Source organism: Balaenoptera ricei, chromosome 14, assembly GCF_028023285.1.
Source record: "Balaenoptera ricei isolate mBalRic1 chromosome 14, mBalRic1.hap2, whole genome shotgun sequence".
NCBI lineage: Eukaryota > Metazoa > Chordata > Mammalia > Artiodactyla > Balaenopteridae > Balaenoptera > Balaenoptera ricei.
The window spans coordinates 83,221,357-83,227,910 of NC_082652.1; the positions used below are offsets into that span (position 1 = coordinate 83,221,357).

Genomic DNA, 6,554 nt, shown 5'->3' on the forward strand with positions numbered 1-6,554 from the left:
TTTGTTGCAATAATAAATGGGAGTGTTTCCTTAATTTCTCTTTCTGATTTTTCATTGTTAGTGTATAGGAATGCCAGAGATTTATGTGCATTAACTTTGTATCCTGCTACTTTACCAAATTCATTGATTAGCTCTAGTAGTTTTCTGGTGGCGTCTTTAGGATTTTCTATGTATAGTATCATGTCATCTGCAGACAGTGACAGTTTTACTTCTTTTCCAATTTGGATTCCTTTTATTTCTTTTTCTTCTCTGATTGGCGTGGCTAAAACTTCCAAAACTATGTTGAATAGTAGTGGTGATAGTGGGCACCCTTGTCTTGTTCCTGATCTTAGGGGAAATGCTTTCAGTTTTTCACCATTGAGAATGATGTTGGCTGTGTGTTTGTCATATATATGGCTTTTCTTATGTTGAGGTAGTTTCCCTCTATGCCCACTTTCTGGAGAGTTTTTGTGATAAATGGGTGTTGAATTTTGTTGAAAGCTTTTTCTGCATCTATTGAGATTATCATATGGTTTTTATCCTTCAATTTGTTAATATGGTGTATCACATTGATTGATTTGCATATATTGAAGAATCCTTGCATTCCTGGGATAAACCCCACTTGATCATGGTGTAGGATCCTTTTAATATGCTGTCAGATTCTGTTTGCTAGTATTTTGTTGAGGATTTTTGCATCTATGTTTATCAGTGATATTGGCCTGTAGTTTCCTTTTTTTGTGACATTTGTCTGGTTTTGGTATCAGGGTGGTGGTGGCCTCGTAGAATGGGTTTGGGAGTGTTCCTCCCTCTGCTTTATTTTGGAAGAGTTTGAGAAGACTACATGTTAGCTCTTCTCTAAATGTTTGATAGAATTCACTTGTGAAGCCATCTGGCCCTGGGTTTTTTGCTTGTTGGAAGATTTTTAATCACAGTTTCAACTTCAGTGCTTGTGATTGGTCTGTTTATATTTTCTATTTCTTCCTGGTTCAGTCTTGGAAGGTTGAACTTTTCTAAAAATTTGTCCATTTCTTCCAGGTTGTCCATCCTATTGGTGTAGAGTTGCCTGTAGTAGTCTCTCAGGGTCCTTTGTGTTTCTGTGGTGTCAGTTGTTACTTCTCCTTTTTCAGTTCTAATTGATTTTAGTCTTTTCCCTGATGGGTCTGGCTAATGGTTTATCAATTTTGTTTATCTTTTCAAAGAACCAGCTTTTAGTTTTACTGATCTTTGCTATTGTTTCCTTTATTTCTTTTTCATTTATTTCTGATCTGATCTTTATGATTTCTTTCCTTCTGCTAACTTTGGGTTTTTTTTGTTGTTGTTCTTCTTCTTCTTTCTCTAATTGCTTTAGGTGTAAGTTTAGGTTGTTTATTTGAGATGTTTCTTGTTTATTGAGGTAGGGTTGTATTGCTATAAACTTCCCTCTTAGAACTTCTTTTGCTGCATCCCGTAGGTTTTGGGTCGTTGTGTTTTCACTGCCATTTGTTTTGATATTTTTTGATTTGCTCTTGATTTCTTCAGTGATCTCTTGGTTCTTTAGTAGTGTATTGTTTAGCCTCCATGTGTTTGTATTTTTTACAGTTTTTTTCCTGTAATTGATATCTAGTCTCATAGTGCTGTTGTCAGAAAAGATGCTTGATAAAATTTCAATTTTCTTAAATTTACCAAGGCTTGATTTGTGACCCAAGATGTGATCTTTCCTGGAGAATGGTCCATGTGCACTTGAGAAGAAAGTGTATTCTGTTGTTTTTGGATAGAATGTCCTATAAAGATCAATTAAGTCCATCTTGTCTAATGTATCATTTAAAGCTTGTGTTTCCTTATTTCTTTTCATTTTGGATGATCTGTCCATGGACGTAAGTGGGGTGTTAAAGTCCCCTACTATTATTGTGTCACTGTCGATTTCCCCTTTTATGGCTTACCTAACTAATTTTAAGGGGTGCTAATGTAAGTGATATTGTGTTTTTAATTTCAAATTCCACTTGTCTGTTGCTAGTATATAAGAAAGTGTTTGACCTCTCTTTTTTGGAAGCGTTTATCTTAGAATGCCTGTAATTATAAACTCTTTCTCCGCGCCTTTGGCATGTATAACTTTTAAAAGCCTCTTTCCAGTTTGACACCACAGGGGTGTATTTGTCAAGGGTCTGGGAACCATCCCTTTGCAAGGTGACTAATGAGGAAGATAGTGTAGGCATCTCACTTAAGTGGATACCTTGCTCCAAGGTGTAAAACTACCTCCTGTCATGAAGATATGGAAAGTTTACTTTTCCTTTGGGTAAAGCCAGTTAGTAAACACAAATGGTCTAAGGTCTCTGCTCCCTTACCCCAGCTCTTAAAAGCCCTGTTCCTTTTGTTTCGCTCAAGTCAAGGTCAGACTTATTTGTGGCCTTTGTCCCCTATCTCAATATCCTTGCCTGCTTAGCTTTGTCCAGTGCAATTTGTTGCCTTGAAAGAGATCATACTGTTTGGGGTGAAGGAATCAGGAAATCTTTCCTGAGAAGGTGACATATGATCAGAGACATGGATAATGTGAAGGACTGACTGTTGTAAAATATCAGGAAACATATTCTAGATGGAGGGGGAAGCAAATATTCTCTGGGGCAGAAATGGACTTGGTATGTTTTAGGAGCAGGATGAATTCAGTGTAGCTAAAATAGACGGAGAGAAGAATAGCAAGTGAGATGCAAAAGATTCATCTTGGTTGTGGAGGCACTCGTGGGCCATTTAAAACATCTAACACCTCGCCTTTATGAGATGAGAAGTCATTTTCACTAAGGGAGTTGCATGCTCTGATCTGTTTGTAAAAGATTATTCTGGATTCTAAGTGGAGAACAGACTCAATGAAAGTCAAGAATGTAAGCATACAGACCATTTAGGAAGTGGTCCAGGCAAGTATCGGATAATGGAGGCTTGTTCCAGAATATTAGCAGTGGATGTGGAGATGTGGAGTTATAGATTCGGCTATAGTTTAAAGGTAAATGTAACAAGACTTGATAAAAGGCAATGTTGGATGAGAAGATGAAAAAAGAACCTAAAATAATGCTTAGTCTTCTAACTCAGGAAGTGGATAAATCGTGGGACCAAAGATTTGGGACACAAAGCAGCCTTTTCTGGAGGGAGTAGGGGATCAAGAGTATTGTTGTGAACATAATGGATTTGAGATGCCTGCTCGATATTCACATGGGATGTCTAGTAGAAAGTCCCATCTATGTATCTGTGATCAGTGAGCATTCATGACTGGTACGTGAACTTGGTGTTATTGACTCCAGGGCTTCCCCACAGTCAGAGGAGGGGCAGGGAGAAGGAGGAGGAGCAGTGAGGTGTGGTTCAAAGAGTTACAGGTAACAAGGGAGACAAATCATGCAAAGAGATTATCTAGAGAAAATTATAGGAGTAAATGGTTAATATAGTCACTTTTTTATATGAGTAAGAAGCAGTCAACTCTAACTTCTTTTCTAGAACTCAAATATTTTAAGAGAAAGAAGAAATGTAAAACGTGTTTAAAAAAAAATTTTAACTGGAAAGAAAAATAAATGAACTACTATTAAAAGTCTAACAGTCTGTAGTATTATTTTCACAAAATGAAATGTTGGTGTATTAAAAATTATATAGTAAATATCGTATGATAGAATTCACGTCTCCTCTAAGCAAAATGTTTATTTTCTAATCAAGTTTGAGCTTTTATTCCTTCGATGTCCTCATAAACAGAATTGCAGATTTGGGCATTAATAGCTTCTTGAGTCAGTCCACTTAAATTATTTTTAGTATGTGAAGAAAAAGGCTAAATCTTTTCCAGTCAATCAAAAACAGGGTATTTTCTTAATAGATGTCATGTCTCCAATTATTCAACCAGTTTGAAATTTGTACATTCAAAATTACATACTCCTATGAAACAAGACAGATAATTTTGGATTGATCATATTAAGATATATACCTGAAACAATAGTTTGTTCTCTCTTTAGCATATTAATAAACACTACTAATATGTTTGAATATAATGATTTAAAATATTATTCATTCAAAAAATCTTTATTTTTGAAAACTATTCACCTAAAATCTAATCTCCAAGTATGGTGCATTTTGACTATCTTGATTAACAGTCTTCCTAAGTGTATTATTCCCCTCCAGATTCCATTAGGAGAAATAAAGTATGAGAAGTTGCAGATTTCTATGACGTTTTAAACATTATTTATACTAATTAAACTGCTGCAGTAAATCTGCTAGCAGAGTGGATCTCAAAAGTACTCATCCCAAGAAAAACATTTTGTAACTGGTGACAGATGTTAGACATGTTAGTGATCATTTTGCAATGTATACAAATACTGAATCATCATTGTACACCTGAAACTAATATAATGCTATATATATAGACCTCTATAAACAAACCCCTCAGAAACAGTCAGCACTTGCTGCATAGTGTATAACGCACTCCCCCACGTAAGCGTCCTGCCCTGGCACACTTGACAGAAATCGCAGGCTTTACAGCGTCAGTGCACTGTTAATATCTTGTCAGGAAAGCCTTAAATAAATGTGACAGTTGATAGTGATTATTAACCTGGCGTTGAACCAGTAATTGAACAATGCAGTCCGAGTGGGGGGCGGTGCACTGCAAGCTGGCCTCCTCTTGCTTGGTGACCCTTCTGATTCTCGTTCCTTAATCCGGCATTATTTAAGCTCATGATTATTTCCTGTCAGAGCTTAAGATCTAAATCATCACAGAGGACACCTCTTTTTATTCTATATACCTACTTTATTCCCAAGCAGATTTGTTGTATTCTTCAGCTCTAATAAAATAAAAAGTAAAACAAAACAAACAGCACACTTAATTCAAGTCTCAACTACCGTTATTACAGTGGTTTGACTAATTCCCTAAATGGATTGGAAACGTAAAAGAAAATATGCTCTTTGCTTTTGAGGTCTTCCATGAATTGTAGAGGCTTCCTATTTTCACTGTCAGTGTATATATTTTGTCTTGGCTACTCTGAGATATGTATATGAGGAGGAGGTCAGGAGGGACTGAAGGGAGATTCATTAAATGCCTTTTAAGTGCAATGCGTACTCCTTACTGCTTTATTCTCATTGGCCCTTTTAATCCTCACAGCAATCCTACTTTTACTGTCATTTTAATTAAAAACAAAAAACAAAAAAAAACCTGAAGCTCAAAGCATTTATGTTGCTCTGTCAAAATTACAAAGTTTTCCATTTTACAATTCTGTCTCTCAAAGGACTTTTTAAAAAGTTTACTCTCTCTAGGGGACAGTGAGTGATAAAGCCAGGATTTGCTGGTTGAAGAGAAACTGGACACAAATTACAACTTCACTATGAAGAGTTGATATCAGCTCATCAAAAAAGAAAACTGCCTAAAAGTACAGTAAGTGAGTCTTTCTAAAGGATCATGATTTATTAACTAATAAATATTGTACTCTGATTTGTATAATTTATCTATTCTGAAAAGCTATAAAAATTATCACTCATTGACCCAAAAAATATTGATGGAGTGTCTTCTACAGGCCCGACCTGACCTAGGCACTGGGGAAACTGTGAGGTCCCTCCAAGGTAGAGTTGCCACATTTAACACATAAATATACAGGATGCCCAGTTAAATCTGAATTCCAGATAAAGAACATATAATATTTTAGCGTAAGTATGTCTCTTGAAATATTTGGAATATTCTTATACTAAAAAGAAATTATTCATTCTTTATCTGAAGTTCAGATTTAACTGGGCATCTTACATTTTATCTGGCAACCCTATCCAAGGACCTAAGGTGCAGTTAGGAAAAATAGGAAATAATGGAATAAATGCAAAATCCAAAAGATGATTAAGAGTTCAGTGTACAAAGAAGGAAAGGAAGGGGTTTCAGGAGGCGATAGGAACAGTGGTACTGCGTCAGGAGGCCCAGAGGATAGAAGGCACTGAGAGAGTCAGGCAGGCGTGGAGAGAGTGAGAGGGCAGGTTTGAAGAAGGACCTGCTAAGCGGAACTTGGCTCTGACTGTGAAGGTCAGTGGCAGGCCTGCGGTAGGCAGCCTCTAGAGGGAGCCCAGCGATTCTGGGGGCCTGGTGTTCAAGCCCTTGAGTTATTTCGATTGCTTATAAGGAATCGAATATGCAAAAGTGACAGCGCATCACTTCTGAGGTTAGGTTCAAAACACTGTGACTGTGCTCGCTTCGGCAGCACATATACTAAAATTGGAACGATACAGAGAAGATTAGCATGGCCCCTGTGCAAGGATGACACGCAAATTCGTGAAGCATTCCATATTTAAAAAAAAAAAAAAAAAAAAAACAAAAAAAAAAACACTGTGACTTCTGTCTCACTGGGTCTTTCTCCCCTTCCTCTCCTCTTCCCTCTGTTCTCTCCTCTCTTCCCCTTCCTTCTTTGCCTAGGAGAGCCAGCCAGTCTGACACTTGAGTTCATTTAGCACTTGTTACCTACATTCCAGCTCCCTTCTCAGGGAACTCTGCTCCTGGCTGCTAGGCCCACCACAGAGGTGAGGACATTCCCAGAGCACATCTAATTAGTTTGGAGACACATCACAGTCTTACAACTTACTTTCTATAGATTTGACCTCCCAGT

The 6,554-nt window shown here is 37.2% G+C and overlaps 1 non-coding gene across 1 annotated transcript; it reads left to right on the forward strand.

The window, feature by feature from the left end:
* Positions 1-6,136: 6,136 nt before the first annotated feature.
* On the forward strand, positions 6,137-6,243 carry LOC132348283 (U6 spliceosomal RNA). The gene has a single exon (XR_009497412.1). It is a non-coding gene; the product is annotated as a U6 spliceosomal RNA (small nuclear RNA).
* Positions 6,244-6,554: the final 311 nt, after the last annotated feature.